Source organism: Bufo gargarizans, chromosome 2, assembly GCF_014858855.1.
Source record: "Bufo gargarizans isolate SCDJY-AF-19 chromosome 2, ASM1485885v1, whole genome shotgun sequence".
In the NCBI taxonomy this organism is placed as follows: domain Eukaryota; kingdom Metazoa; phylum Chordata; class Amphibia; order Anura; family Bufonidae; genus Bufo; species Bufo gargarizans.
The window spans coordinates 57,641,670-57,658,415 of record NC_058081.1 but is presented as its reverse complement, the minus strand read 5'-3'; the positions used below and the strand labels follow the sequence as shown (position 1 = coordinate 57,658,415).

General features: G+C 43.0%; 1 pseudogene; it reads right to left on the bottom strand.

Annotated features, from left to right (window-relative positions):
- Window positions 1-5,056: 5,056 nt before the first annotated feature.
- Window positions 5,057-8,011, bottom strand: LOC122925619 (annotated as a pseudogene).
- Between the last annotated feature and the right edge of the window lie 8,735 nt (window positions 8,012-16,746).

Below are 16,746 nucleotides of genomic sequence, written 5' to 3'. Positions count from 1 at the left end.
TTCCAGCTTGGAGCGCATCGGGTGGCAGCCGGAAGGAAGACAGTGAGCCTGAGCGGTGCGTTCCAGCTTGGAGCGCATCGGATGGCAGCCGGAAGGATGACAGTGAGCCTGAGCGGTGCGTTCCAGCTTGGAGCGCATCGGATGGCAGCCGGAAGGAAAAGGACTCGCTGGGGGACGCCCCCAGCAGGCAAGCTGTTGTTGCGTTCCACAGTGGAACGCACAGCGATACTGGAGCTAGAGCAATGCAATCAGAGGGTGCAGACCTCTGGCTGTAATACAGTTTTTCTATGGCAAAACGTTATGCCTCTATTAAACATTAAAAACATAGTCACTAAATTTCTGCAGCACAATACATTCTAGTTAGATTGCCCCACCAATTCACTTCCTGTTCCGGCCCTGGAGGTCATGTGACCAGGAAGTTACTGCCCACAATGAGACACCACATGGAACCAACCAAACGAATGATATGCATTCTCCCTATTTAACTGTGAGTCTTTTCAGTGTTATGTTATGCTTTTATTTATTTGTGCTCTTGATAAAGGGGACTTAGTTGTAATCCCCGAAACGCGTCGAGCTTTCTTGAAATAAAACAAGCATCCTTGGTTGAAGCCCTCGAATTTTCTTCCATCACGAGGACGGGGTGTATATCCATCTTACAGGCGACCTCGGCAAGGGAGGTAAGGAGGACAGGTGTCTTGAGTTTATCCTGTCCATCCCCCTCCCTGGTGAAGTAAGTCCCTTGACTTAATTTATATATTTTAATTTTTTATTACTATACCACCATTATTGCAGCAAAACCTTTCTATACTACTTTGAATTATTATCAATTGAGCGGTTGCAGATAACCCGTATATTATACTATACATATATATCTCTCTACTGCCATTTTTGTAATATCTGTCACATGTAACTGGCGCCCCACTATACTGTTATATGTTCTTCTGCATACGGTACACTATCAGTGTTCCTGTGCTGTGTTTCTTTTTAAGTGGGCATCTGCCTCATACTGTGGCCAATCTATTACAAGTTGATAATCTGACACCAATTCCGAGTTCTCCTCTGGCGCTTTATCCCTCCTATTTTCCTTTCCCTGTCCCATTTCCCTCTTCCATACATCCACTCCAAAACTTTTCTCTTTTATCTTCTATATAACACAAAGAACGCACAATCCGGATAGGAAATAATAAATATATATCTTTATTAGTACATGATACATAAAATGTTTGTTAAAATCAGTTGGAGGTGCAAATACATGAGGCTAAACTTGCCACACAAGGGATTACAGACAGTATGAACCCCCAGAGTATAATTCAATCATACAAAAATAGGGGTATGAGGTCACCGCATGGAGTGCATAGGATCATTGCACAAAGTGCCAAATACCAAAATGCCGATGGATAATCAACCTCAAAATTCCACACATACCAATGAATATACCTGCAAGAGGATCTGTGACTCCCATATGTTTTTGTATTATTGAATTATACTCTGGGGTTCATACTGTCTGTAATCGCTTGTGTGGCAAATTTAGCCTCATGTGTATTTGCACCTCCAACTAATTTTATCTAACATTTTATGTATCATTTACTAATAAAGATATATATTTATTATTTCCTATCCGGATTGGCCGTTGTTTGTGTTAAATTAAATTCTACTGTAAAACAACATTTCCCAATCTCTGTTCCGGTTCCAAGTGGCTCTGTACAGTATTCAAAGTATTGTGCAAATCCCTTATGAAGATATATTACTTTGATGAGTTTATCAGAGTGTGTAGCTGCACAGAGTGTATTGTGCCTTTCTAACACTTATAAAAACTTTGATCTCCCACTTGAAATAATGTATTTCTATCTGAAAAGTACAATCCTCTGAACTCATTGTTTCCCCAGTAACACTTCTATATCATAGGTGTCAAAGTTTTGTTTTATCCCAGAGGTGTGGATGTTACAGTAACACCTACAGTATGATTTTACTGGGAAGATGCTTATGTGATAAGATTATCATATGCTTTCAAGAATTTTGTTTCTGTAATGTTTTTGTTCTTTCATTTGCAATATTTATCTTTTATCTATCTATCTATCCTTAATTATCTTTAATATCTAATTATCTATATCAATTTTTTAATATATCATGTCTTTCTGTCCATATCTACCTATATATATCTAGTGTATCTTTTCATATCTATATATCTATCTATTCATCTATCTATTGTTATCTTTCTCAACTATGTTTATCTATCTCTCTTACTCATATCTACAGCACTGCCCATAATTATTCATACCCCTGGCAAATTTTGACTTAAAGTTACTTTTATTCAACCAGCAAGTAATTTTTTGACGGGAAATGACATAGCTGTCTCCCAAAAGATAATAAGACGATGTACAAGAGGCATTATTGTGGAAAAAAAAACATTTCTCCGCTTTTATTTACATTTGAGCAAAAAATACAAAATGTTCCGCACTGTGGAAAATTTGGAAAATCTCAGAGGACGTGGTCGGAAGCCAAAAGTGACACCTGTGCTGGCCAGGAGGATAGTTAGAGAGGTGAAAAAGAATCCAAGAGTCACCACCAAGGCCATCCTGGTGAATCTAGGCTCTGCTGGTGGCAATGTCTCAAGGCAGACAATTCAATGGACACTGCACACTGCTAGGTTCCACAGATACAGACCAAGGAGGACGCCATTTCTCCAGATAAGGCACACAAAAGCTCGCTTGGCCTTTGCAAAAGCTCATCTGCACAAATAAGAAGACTTCTGGTCAGATGAAACAAAAATTGAATTGTTTGGTCACAATGATGTTTTCTTCGTTTGGCGTAAAAAAGGAGAAGCCTTCAACCCAAAGAACACCATCCCCACTGTCAAACATGGTGGTGGGAACCTAATGCTTTGTTTTGTTTTTTCAGCCAATGGACCAGGGAACCTAATCACAGTAAACGGCACCATGAAAAAAAGAGCAATACATGAGGATTCTCAACGACAACATCAGACCTTGGGCACCCGTGGACATTTCAGCATGACAATGACCCAAAATACACAGCAAAAGTGGTGAAGAAATGGTTAGCAGACAACAAGATTAAAGTTTTGGAGTGGCCCAGCCAGAGTCCAGACTTGAATCCAATTGAGAATCTGTGGAGGGAGCTAAAGATCAGGGTAATGGCAAGAAGACCCTCCAACCTGAAAGATTTGGAGCTCATTGCTAAAGATGAATGGGCAAAAATACCTGTGGAGACATGCAAAAAGCTGGTCTGCAATTATAGGAAGCGTTTAATTGCTGTAATAGCCAATAAAGGCTTTTCTATTGATTATTGAGAAGGGTATGAATAATTTTGGACTGGACACTTTTTGCTCAAATGTAAATAAAAGTGTCTTATTATCTTTTGGGAGACACCTATGTCATTTCTGTCAAAAAATTACTTGCTGGTTGAATAAAGTTATTTACAGAAGATCCACTGGACCCAGGAGATCAATATTTATAATCCAATGGTCAAAAAGACCAATAATACCTGTTTTAGGTCAAATTTTAAAATATAACTTTTATTGTTATTTATTAGAATAATTTTCCCCACATATAATACAAAACAAACAAACAAGAAACAACTCTATTGAGAGTGTTTAAAAATATATATGTAAGGGATGGTGTCCACGGGGTGATTGTGGTACTGTATCAATACCTATTCCCGGATAGTATCCTTCTAAGAATGATAGTTGTGTTAAGTAAGTGCACCTCAAAAGGTTATCTTCACCCTTGATGGTGCCCTGGTGTTATATACCACCAGATTGTTCTATCATTCAGCGATGTGTGCGGTCTGCTCACCGCAGACCGCACACATCGCTGAATGATAGAACAATCTGGTGGTATATAACACCAGGGCACCATCAAGGGTGAAGATAACCTTTTGAGGTGCACTTACTTAACACAACTATCATTCTTAGAAGGATACTATCCGGGAATAGGTATTGATACAGTACCACAATCACCCCGTGGACACCATCCCTTACATATATATTTTTAAACACTCTCAATAGAGTTGTTTCTTGTTTGTTTGTTTTGTATTATATGTGGGGAAAATTATTCTAATAAATAACAATAAAAGTTATATTTTAAAATTTGACCTAAAACAGGTATTATTGGTCTTTTTGACCATTGGATTATAAATGGTTGAATAAAGGTAACTTTAAGTCAAAATTTGCCAGGGGTATGAATAATTATGGGCAGCACTGTATTTATATTTATCTTTCTTGCTTATCTATTTATCTCTCTATCTGTCACGAGCAAATGGAAGCGGTAAGTAAGATTTTATTTTTTTTATGTTACTTTTACTCTCAAATGCCACAATCATGTATGAATGCGGCATCTGTGGGATACAATGGTGGAAGCAGTGCTATTGCAGCTCCCTGTCATTGCACCCACTACTTACAAAAAGAAATGAGCTTTGTGACAAAATAATTTTTTAGGAAGCACATTTTTGGGTAAAATTTGGTGAAGCAGCCAAATAGAATTTTGAAAAACGTCAATCATCTCTACTGTCTGTCTGTCTATCTATCTATCAATTTGCAATAATGTCATTATTTTTAAATGATACATTCTTATTACACTTTCTTAAAAAACATTTAGCCAACTAAGAGAGTCCATAGGCCTAACTAACTGTCCTCAAAAATAAAAATACAGCCACGAAATTGGATATTTTTAAAAGCATCCTAAAATCTACTTGTGAGAGGTACTTACCTTATGGGAATAACAGTCCTCAAAAATAAAAATACAGCCACGAAATTGGATATTTTTAAAAGCATCCTAAAATCTACTTGTGAGATATACTTACCTTATGGGAATAACAGTTTAAGGAATAAGAAAACAACAATGTGGATAAATAGAAATATAAAGAAAGCAAAAAATGACAAAAAGAAAGCATTTAAATCACTAAAACCTTCCCACCCCCTATAGGTACAACCCTGCTGTTCAGTGCTATACTCCAAAGCATTTTTATGTGGATCCATGGAAGGTCTCTTGTAAGACCACTAAAGGTTAAACCATATTTAAGTTAGAACAATATAACATTTCTGTTAAGTCCTCTCAATGACATCCACAATCATATTTTCATGGTGCTTCAAGACCACCTTTTTGTCTTCATACATCAGCATAGATAATGATCTCATTTTCACTGGGCTACTCGAGGAGCAATCAACTCTATCTGGATGGTAAAATGTTACCAAACACTAAAGAAATTAAAGAAAAAATATTATTTTATCAAGAAATGGTAATTTCTTATGACAATATAAATGTAACAGTAAATTGAATAATTGTCAAGTGAAAGTATAGAAAAAAGTAATAATGACCTTAATGTAAGCAGGGTTAGTTGGCTTGAAGATTGTGCTCAGGGGGATGGGGCAGGATTTCTTCACATCTGTATGCATTGAAGTTTTTGGGATAGATTATCTGGTCTCCCGATCCAATCTTTTTAAAGTCCACTATCATTTCTACTTGTCTGCACAAAGATCTTCCATCTTCAATAGGTTTGATGGTAAAGTTGGCCATAATCATGCCATGCATTGCATTTCTACCTTTCCTAAATCTCTTAGTACCAGAAGCTGGGGTCATCATATATTTAGACGACTCAACTGTCTGAATGAGGTTGGAATATCCGTAGAGGTTATTAGAAGGAGTGTCCTTCGTAAAAACCACCAAAACAACTCCTTCCATCAACATTTCTGTACAGTTGTTTTCTTGACCATCCTTGGACATTCCCTTGTCCTTCAGGTCTTCATGATTATTAGAATGTTGTTCCGTGAAGGAAATAAGATTGTATTGTATTGTTGCTTGTGACAGAAGACATATCAAAGAATAACACCCAATGATTTGTCAATTGAAAGCAATAAAAGAAAGCAACCTGAAAGCAATAAAAGAAAACTAAGTTCAACAACTGTGGGCGGATGACGTGATGACGTAGACAGAGTACGTCACGCTCTCCGCCTCCCCGCGGCTCGGCTGTCCTGCTGCCCTGAATCTCCTGGCGTCTTCGTGGTGATCTTCGGCTGTGTCCTCTCTATGGTCGTGGGGCATGTGTTGCTGCCCCGATTGCTGAATCTGTGTGGAGTTTGTCCTCAGCTTCTCAGCTTCTGCCGATCCTCTCTCCTCCTCTCCGTGCCGCTGTGGTTTGTCCTGTGTTGCTCGGATCGCTGAATGTGTGTGGAGTTCGTCTTCAGTCCCTGCCGATCCTCCCTCCTCCTCCCTGTGTCGTTGTGATTAGCCGTGCTGTGTTTTTCCCGGCTGATGGACCGCAGGACGGGCTGCTGAAATTCATTTGGGACTTCTCCTGATCGTCCGACATACACCTGACCTCTCCCTCGTGTCTTCAGTTTTTACCGATTTGTTTCCCCTTCTCCTTGTTACTGCCGTGACTAACCTCCCTGTGATTGTGACTAATCCTGTGTGGAGATTGACGGGCTGCTGGAGGATTCTTCAGGGGGCTTGTATGACCTAATCTAACCTCCCTGTGATTGTGACTAATCCTGTGTGGAGGTTGACGGGCTGCTGGAGGATTCTTCAGGGGGCTTTGTATGATCTCCTGGCTATATCCGAACCCCTCCTCGTGTCTCTAGATTTCGTTGACCATCCCCCCCTCCTCCTTTGCACTGCTGGGATCAACCTTACAAATCTTATTTTGATAGGCTGTTGGAGATTTGATTTCTTCGTTTTTGCTGCTGGTGCGTCTCAGGACTTTCCAATCCTGGAATGGTCGGGGAAGGTTGAAAACCGGTGAGATTGTTCCTTTTTTTTTTTTGTCCCCCCTCTTTTGTTTCTTATATGTCCTCTCCCTTGGATGATACTTATTAACTAAAACTACTTTACCATCTTAAAACACATTTGGTGGCTACAAATATAAAAGGAGTAAACTATAAAGTATAAGGCGGAAAGTGGAAAAAGAGAGAAAAAAGGGGAGAAAGAGTATAAAGAAGAGAAAAAAAAGGACAAAAAAAAAAAAAAGGAAGGGGGGAAAGAGGGAGAAGGAGTAAAAAAGGGAAAGGAAAAGAAAAGGAGAACAAAGAAGAAAGGAGAGGGAAAAAAAAAAAGAAAAAGAAGAGATACAAATATAAAAGGAGAGAAAGAGGCGGAAAAAAAAATGGGAGGAAAAGGAGGAGAAGAAAAAGAAGGGAAAAGGAAAGGAAAAAAAAAAAAGAAAGAAAAAGAATACAGGAACAGGGTATGGCTCCAAAAGCTAGTAGGCGCTCGGCTGACCTCTCAAGTCAGAAATTGGGGTCCAAAACTTTTGAAACAACAAAAATAGACCAGTTCCTGAGGTCTCCGAGGGTTAATACGAGGGGCGGACAAAAGGAACTTGTCACAAAAAAAAACGACGACTCAGAGGTGACTGAAATAATACCACAAAAAGCCTCCAGATACCCCGAAGAGGAAGACGGTATAATGGGGGAAGTTATCCCTAATGACAACTCCTCTCCGTTAGAAGAAATACTGCTAGCGGTCAAACAAAATGGGGATTTAATACAGGCTGTTACAACCCAACTTGGGTTTATCCAAGTTAATGTGGGACTAATAAAAGATGATTTGTCAAAAATGCGAGACAGAGTTAACAACCTCGAGAGCTCCGTTGCCCTGATACAGAATGAATCCAAAAAAATAAACACTGAAGTCTCCACACTTAAACTAGAGTGTAACCTTCTGAAGAAAAAGGTGGTGGACCTTGAGGACAGGTCACGAAGATATAACGTGAGAATAATAGGGATTTCAGAGGGTGCGGAAGAGAAGAACTCAACCCAATTCATACAGAAGCTAATCTTTGAGAATTTTGGGAAAGATTCTTTTTCCGCTTTTTTTATGATAGAAAGAGCTCATCGGGTCCCAGGGGGTAAACCAATTCCAGGGAGACAACCTCGGACATTTCTCGTTAAGTTACTGGCCACAGGGGATAAAGATATCCTTTTGAGAAGGGCGAGGGAATGTTCACCGGTTGTATATAATGGTAATAGATTGGCCTTTTTTCCAGATTTCTCAAAAGACATACAAGAAAAGAGACACACATTTATGACTGTCAAAAAGAGGCTAAGAGAAAGGGATATTAAATATTCTCTTATGTTCCCAGCAAAATTGCGGATTATTTTCAATGACAAAATCCTATTTTTTGACACCTCGGAAGAAGCCGTGGATTGGCTTGAACGAAATAATCTATGATTTAATTGTTTTAGGATGTGGTGGGAACAATAATTGTTATAAGGGGCCTATACCCCTAAATTTCTTTCTCTTCGCTTCCTAATAGGGGTGGCCGAGTGGGGAGAGTGTGGGAGGGATGGTCATAGGAGAGAAATCTACTACAATATGTGGTGGATTACCTGTACGGGGGGTTGGGGGGTGGGGGTTGGGGTTGGGCTGTGGTGCGTCAAATTAATTTTTTTTTTTTTTCTTTTTCCCATTTAACCGCTGTTGATAATGTTGACTAGAATTATTGCCTGGAATATACGCGGTTTGGGGGATAGAGGAAAAAGACAAGCGGTTTTTGACTTGACTCAGGTCCACTTACCAGCAATAGTATGCTTGTTAGAGACCCATCTCACTGAAGAGACCTCTAGGGTGGTTGACAGGGGATGGGCTGCGCACACGTATCATTCTACTTTCTCCAATTACTCGAGAGGTGTTACTGTCTTGATACATAGACTTATTGATTTCGTTTGTGAGGTATCCTCTGTCGACCATCAGGGGAGATTTATCTTTTTATATTGTAGGTTAAGGGGGAAGATATGTATTTTGGCCTTTGTCTATATTCCACCGCCATTTTCTTTTTCGGTTCTTAATTCTTTGGTATTATTTATGGATAAATGGCCAGAGTGTCCAACACTGATTATTGGTGATTTCAACTGTGTCATTGAACCTCTACGTGATAGGGTCTCTACGAGTGTCAGGAGTGATAGTCCGGTTCAGGGGTCTCCCCTGGCACGGTTTTGCCTGGAGGCTGGTTTTGAAGATGTTTGGGAATATCTAGGACAGGGGAAAAGGGCTTTTTCATGTTTTAGTAAAGCAGGTAAATCGATGTCTAGAATAGATCTTGCACTGATAAGTAGTAAACATGTGAAACTGGTAAAGCGAATGAAATATGAAACGAGGTCAATATCGGATCATTCTCCGTTACTACTTGAACTCTGCTTATCTCAGGAAAGATACACACAAAAACCTCCTTTTAGACTAAATCCTTATTGGCTATCAGTTATAAAGACACATGAAATAATCCAAAATGAAATTGGCCGATTTTGGGACAATAACTATGGCTCAGCAAAAATTCTAGTGGTATGGGACACTTTCAAGGCGTATATGAGGGGATTGATGGTTAGTAACATCGCGAACCTCAGAAAGGAGTACGGGAAAAAACTGAAAAATCTAGAAGAACGTGCATCACTGGCGACAGAATCCTTTTATATGAATAAGACGGAGGAGAATAGGGAAAATATGCAAAGAGCCACACAAATATACTCTAATTTTTTATTGGACAAGGCCCAACAGAGCCTTTTTTTTAAAGGGCAAAAATACTTCATGGAGTCAGGGCGACCTGGTAAATTTTTGTCCAGAGTAATCTCAAGCCAACAATCCAAAAAATATATAGATAAGGTTCGACTGACTGATGGTAGGATGGTCACTAGACAGGGTCCGGTAGAGAAGGCCTTCGTTGACTATTTCCTTGATTTGTATAAAGCTGAATCCAAGATCACAGATGATAAGATAGATTTCTATCTTGACGGGATCGTCTTTCCAACTATTACTGAGGCGCAAAAGAAAGCACTTGAACTAGAGGTCTCAATTCAGGAACTTGAGGGAGCTATTAAATTATGCTCAGCCAACTCCACTCCTGGTTCAGATGGACTCCCATATGAATTCTATAGTAAATATGGGGACTGTATTCTCCCTAGACTGTTGGAAGTCTTTTCTGAATCAATGGAGGATGGGAAGTTGCCAGATTCAATGATGGAAGCTGTAATAACATTAATTCCAAAAAAAGGCAAGGACCCTTTAGATCTAGAATCTTATAGACCAATCTCACTGCTTAATGCAGATGTAAAGCTTCTTGCGAGGGTCCTGGCTACAAGGCTTTCTAGGGTCATTTCCTCTATTGTCCATCCGGATCAGAGTGGCTTTATTCAAAACAAGGGCACACATCATAATTTACATCGGCTCTTTTCTAATATTCAGGCCCCTGGGGGGACCGCTCGCTCCATCCTGTCATTGGATGCCTCCAAGGCCTTTGACAGGGTAGAGTGGCGCTTCCTCTGGAAGGTCCTGGCAAGGATGGGCTTTGGGGAAAAGTTTATAGGTACTCTCGAGTTATTGTATAGATCTCCAAGGGCAAAATTGAGTCTTAATTAGGGATGAGCGAACTCGAACTGTATAGTTCGGGTTCGTACCGAATTTTGGGGTGTCCGTGACACGGACCCGAACCCGGACATTTTCGTAAAAGTCCGGGTTCGGGTTCGGTGTTCGTCGCTTTCTTCGCGCTTTTGTGACGCTTTCTTGGCGCTTTTTGAAAGGCTGCAAAGCAGCCAATCAACAAGCGTCATACTACTTGCCCCAAGAGGCCATCACAGCCATGCCTACTATTGGCATGGCTGTGATTGGCCAGAGCACCATGTGACCCAGCCTCTATTTAAGCTGGAGTCACATAGCGCCGCCCGTCACTCTGCTCTGATTAGCGTAGGGAGAGGTTGCGGCTGCGACAGTAGGGCGAGATTAGGCAGATTAACTCCTCCAAAGGACTTGATTAACTGATCGATCTGCAGCTGTGGATCATTGAGCTGCTGATCCTCAATTGCTCACTGTTTTTAGGCTGCCCAGACCGTTTGTCAGTCACATTTTTCTGGGGTGATCGGCGGCCATTTTGTGTCTTGTGGTGCGCCAGCACAAGCTGCGACCAAGTGCATTTAACCCTCAATGGTGTGGTTGTTTTTTGGCTAAAGCCTACATCAGGGTGAAGCTGTCACACCAAGTGCATTTAACCAGCAATAGTCTGTTCATTTTTTGGCCATATACAAAATCAGGGGCAAGCTGCGCCTGTCACCAAGTGCATTTAACCCTCAATGGTGTGGTTGTTTTTTGGCTAAAGCCTACATCAGGGTGAAGCTGTCACACCAAGTGCATTTAACCAGCAATAGTCTGTTCATTTTTTGGCCATATACTAAATCAGGGGCAAGCTGCGCCTGTCACCAAGTGCATTTAACCCTCAATGGTGTGGTTGTTTTTTGGCTAAAGCCTACATCAGGGTGAAGCTGTCACACCAAGTGCATTTAACCAGCAATAGTCTGTTTATTTTTTGGCCATATCCCAGTCTAATTCTGTCACTAAATCCATACCGGTCACCCAGCGCCTAAATACTAGGCCTCAAATTTATATCCCGCTAAATCTGTCCTTAGTGCTGTAGCTGGGCGAGTTATTTAGTGTCCGTTCAAGCACATTTCTTGTTCTGGGTTGAAATACAATTCCCAATTTAGCAATTTCATAATTTAGTGGTTTCTGCTATATCAGAGCTATTTGAAATCTATCCCTAAAAGGGTATATAATATTCAAGGTGCACATTGGGTCATTCAGAATAACTTCACACACACCCGCTACTGTGTATTTCCAAGTCTAATTCTGGCACTAAACCCATACCTGTCACCCAGCGCCTAAATACTAGGCCTCAAATTTATATCCAGCTAAATCTGTCCCTAGTGCTGTAGCTGGGCGAGTTATTTAGTGTCCGTTCAAGCACATTTCTTGTCCTGGGTTGAAATACAATTCCCAATTTAGCAATTTCATAATTTAGTGGTTTCTGCTATATCAGAGCTATTTGAAATCTATCCCTAAAAGGGTATATAATATTCAAGGTGCACATTGGGTCATTCAGAATAACTTCACACACACCCGCTACTGTGTATTTCCAAGTCTAATTCTGGCACTAAACCCATACCTGTCACCCAGCGCCTAAATACTAGGCCTCAAATTTATATCCCGCTAAATCTGTCCTTAGTGCTGTAGCTGGGCGAGTTATTTAGTGTCCGTTCAAGCACATTTCTTGTTCTGGGTTGAAATACAATTCCCAATTTAGCAATTTCATAATTTAGTGGTTTCTGCTATATCAGAGCTATTTGAAATCTATCCCTAAAAGGGTATATAATATTCAAGGTGCACATTGGGTCATTCAGAATAACTTCACACACACCCGCTACTGTGTATTTCCAAGTCTAATTCTGGCACTAAACCCATACCTGTCACCCAGCGCCTAAATACTAGGCCTCAAATTTATATCCCGCTAAATCTGTCCTTAGTGCTGTAGCTGGGCGAGTTATTTAGTGTCCGTTCAAGCACATTTCTTGTTCTGGGTTGAAATACAATTCCCAATTTAGCAATTTCATAATTTAGTGGTTTCTGCTATATCAGAGCTATTTGAAATCTATCCCTAAAAGGGTATATAATATTCAAGGTGCACATTGGGTCATTCAGAATAACTTCACACACACCCGCTACTGTGTATTTCCAAGTCTAATTCTGGCACTAAACCCATACCTGTCACCCAGCGCCTAAATACTAGGCCTCAAATTTATATCCCGCTAAATCTGTCCCTAGTGCTGTAGCTGGGCGAGTTATTTAGTGTCCGTTCAAGCACATTTCTTGTTCTGGGTTGAAATACAATTCCCAATTTAGCAATTTCATAATTTAGTGGTTTCTGCTATATCAGAGCTATTTGAAATCTATCCCTAAAAGGGTATATAATATTCAAGGTGCACATTGGGTCATTCAGAATAACTTCACACACACCCGCTACTGTGTATTTCCAAGTCTAATTCTGGCACTAAACCCATACCTGTCACCCAGCGCCTAAATACTAGGCCTCAAATTTATATCCCGCTAAATCTGTCCTTAGTGCTGTAGCTGGGCGAGTTATTTAGTGTCCGTTCAAGCACATTTCTTGTTCTGGGTTGAAATACAATTCCCAATTTAGCAATTTCATAATTTAGTGGTTTCTGCTATATCAGAGCTATTTGAAATCTATCCCTAAAAGGGTATATAATATTCAAGGTGCACATTGGGTCATTCAGAATAACTTCACACACACCCGCTACTGTGTATTTCCAAGTCTAATTCTGGCACTAAACCCATACCTGTCACCCAGCGCCTAAATACTAGGCCTCAAATTTATATCCCGCTAAATCTGTCCCTAGTGCTGTAGCTGGGCGAGTTATTTAGTGTCCGTTCAAGCACATTTCTTGTTCTGGGTTGAAATACAATTCCCAATTTAGCAATTTCATAATTTAGTGGTTTCTGCTATATCAGAGCTATTTGAAATCTATCCCTAAAAGGGTATATAATATTCAAGGTGCACATAGGGTCATTCAGAATAACTTCACACACCCGCTACTGTGCATTTCCAAATCTAATTCTGTCACTAAACCCATACCTGTCACCCAGCGCCTAAATACTAGGCCTCAAATTTATATCCCGCTAAATCTCTCGTTACCGCTGTCCTGTTGTGGCTGGGAAAGTTATTTAGTGTCCGTCAAAGCACATTTTTTGTTCTGGGTTGAAATACAATTCCCAATTTAGCAATTTCATAATTTAGTCGTTTCTGCTATATCAGAGCTATTTGAAATCTATCCCTAAAAGGGTAGATCATATTGAAGGTGCACATAGGGTCATTCAGAATAACTTCACACACACGCTTCTGTGCATTTCCAAGTCTAATTCTGTCACTAAATCCATACCGGTCACCCAGCGCCTAAATACTAGGCCTCAAATTTATATCCCGCTGAATTTGAATACAATACATTGGGCCAAATAATATATTTGTTGTTGTGGTGAACCATAACAATGAGAAAAACATCTAGTAAGGGACGCGGACGTGGACATGGTCGTGGTGGTGTTAGTGGACCCTCTGGTGCTGGGAGAGGACGTGGCCGTTCTGCCACATCCACACGTCCTAGTGTACCAACTACCTCAGGTCCCAGTAGCCGCCAGAATTTACAGCGATATATGGTGGGGCCCAATGCCGTTCTAAGGATGGTAAGGCCTGAGCAGGTACAGGCATTAGTCAATTGGGTGGCCGACAGTGGATCCAGCACGTTCACATTATCTCCCACCCAGTCTTCTGCAGAAAGCGCACAGATGGCGCCTGAAAACCAACCCCATCAGTCTGTCACATCACCCCCATGCATACCAGGGAAACTGTCTCAGCCTCAAGTTATGCAGCAGTCTCTTATGCTGTTTGAAGACTCCGCTGGCAGGGTTTCCCAAGGGCATCCACCTAGCCCTTCCCCAGCGGTGAAAGACATAGAATGCACTGACGCACAACCACTTATGTTTCCTGATGATGAGGACATGGGAATACCACCTCAGCATGTCTCTGATGATGACGAAACACAGGTGCCAACTGCTGCGTCTTTCTGCAGTGTGCAGACTGAACAGGAGGTCAGGGATCAAGACTGGGTGGAAGACGATGCAGGGGACGATGAGGTCCTAGACCCCACATGGAATGAAGGTCGTGCCACTGACTTTCACAGTTCGGAGGAAGAGGCAGTGGTGAGACCGAGCCAACAGCGTAGCAAAAGAGGGAGCAGTGGGCAAAAGCAGAACACCCGCCGCCAAGAGACTCCGCCTGCTACTGACCGCCGCCATCTGGGACCGAGCACCCCAAAGGCAGCTTCAAGGAGTTCCCTGGCATGGCACTTCTTCAAACAATGTGCTGACGACAAGACCCGAGTGGTTTGCACGCTGTGCCATCAGAGCCTGAAGCGAGGCATTAACGTTCTGAACCTGAGCACAACCTGCATGACCAGGCACCTGCATGCAAAGCATGAACTGCAGTGGAGTAAACACCTTAAAACCAAGGAAGTCACTCAGGCTCCCCCTGCTACCTCTTCTGCTGCTGCCGCCTCGGCCTATTCTGCTGCTGCCGCCTCGGCCTCTTCCTCCGCCTCTGGAGGAACGTTGGCACCTGCCGCCCAGCAAACAGGGGATGTACCACCAACACCACCACCACCACCTCCGTCACCAAGCATCTCAACCATGTCACACGCCAGCGTTCAGCTCTCCATCTCACAAACATTTGATAGAAAGCGTAAATTCCCACCTAGCCACCCTCGATCCCTGGCCCTGAATGCCAGCATTTCTAAACTACTGGCCTATGAAATGCTGTCATTTAGGCTGGTGGACACAGACAGCTTCAAACAGCTCATGTCGCTTGCTGTCCCACAGTATGTTGTTCCCAGCCGGCACTACTTCTCCAAGAGAGCCGTGCCTTCCCTGCACAACCAAGTATCCGATAAAATCAAGTGTGCACTGCGCAACGCCATCTGTGGCAAGGTCCACCTAACCACAGATACGTGGACCAGTAAGCACGGCCAGGGACGCTATATCTCCCTAACTGCACACTGGGTAAATGTAGTGGCAGCTGGGCCCCAGGCGGAGAGCTGTTTGGCGCACGTCCTTCCGCCGCCAAGGATCGCAGGGCAACATTCTTTGCCTCCTGTTGCCACCTCCTCCTTCTCGGCTTCCTCCTCCTCTTCTTCCACCTGCTCATCCAGTCAGCCACACACCTTCACCACCAACTTCAGCACAGCCCGGGGTAAACGTCAGCAGGCCATTCTGAAACTCATATGTTTGGGGGACAGGCCCCACACCGCACAGGAGTTGTGGCGGGGTATAGAACAACAGACCGACGAGTGGTTGCTGCCGGTGAGCCTCAAGCCCGGCCTGGTGGTGTGTGATAATGGGCGAAATCTCGTTGCAGCTCTGGGACTAGCCAATTTGACGCACATCCCTTGCTTGGCGCATGTGCTGAATTTGGTGGTGCAGAAGTTCATTCACAACTACCCCGACATGTCAGAGCTGCTGCATAAAGTGCGGGCCGTCTGTTCGCGCTTCCGGCGTTCACATCCTGCTGCTGCTCGCCTGTCTGCGCTACAGCGTAACTTCGGCCTTCCCGCTCACCGCCTCATATGCGACGTGCCCACCAGGTGGAACTCCACCTTGCACATGCTGGACAGACTGTGCGAGCAGCAGCAGGCCATAGTGGAGTTTCAGCTGCAGCACGCACGGGTCAGTCGCACTACAGAACAGCACCACTTCACCACCAATGACTGGGCCTCCATGCGAGACCTGTGTGCCCTGTTGCGCTGTTTCGAGTACTCCACCAACATGGCCAGTGGCGATGACACCGTTATCAGCGTTACAATACCACTTCTATGTCTCCTTGAGAAAACACTTAGGGCGATGATGGAAGAGGAGGTGGCCCAGGAGGAGGAGGAGGAGGAGGAAGAGGGGTCATTTTTAGCACTTTCAGGCCAGTCTCTTCGAAGTGACTCAGAGGGAGGTTTTTGGCAACAGCAGAGGCCAGGTACAAATGTGGCCAGCCAGGGCCCACTACTGGAGGACGAGGAGGACGAGGATGAGGAGGAGGTGGAGGAGGATGAGGATGAAGCATGGTCACAGCGGGGTGGCACCCAACGCAGCTCGGGTCCATCACTGGTGCGTGGCTGGGGGGAAAGGCAGGACGATGACGATACGCCTCCCACAGAGGACAGCTTGTCCTTACCCCTGGGCAGCCTGGCACACATGAGCGACTACATGCTGCAGTGCCTGCGCAACGACAGCAGAGTTGCCCACATTTTAACCTGTGCGGACTACTGGGTTGCCACCCTGCTGGATCCACGCTACAAAGACAATGTGCCCACCTTACTTCCTGCACTGGAGCGTGATAGGAAGATGCGCGAGTACAAGCGCACGT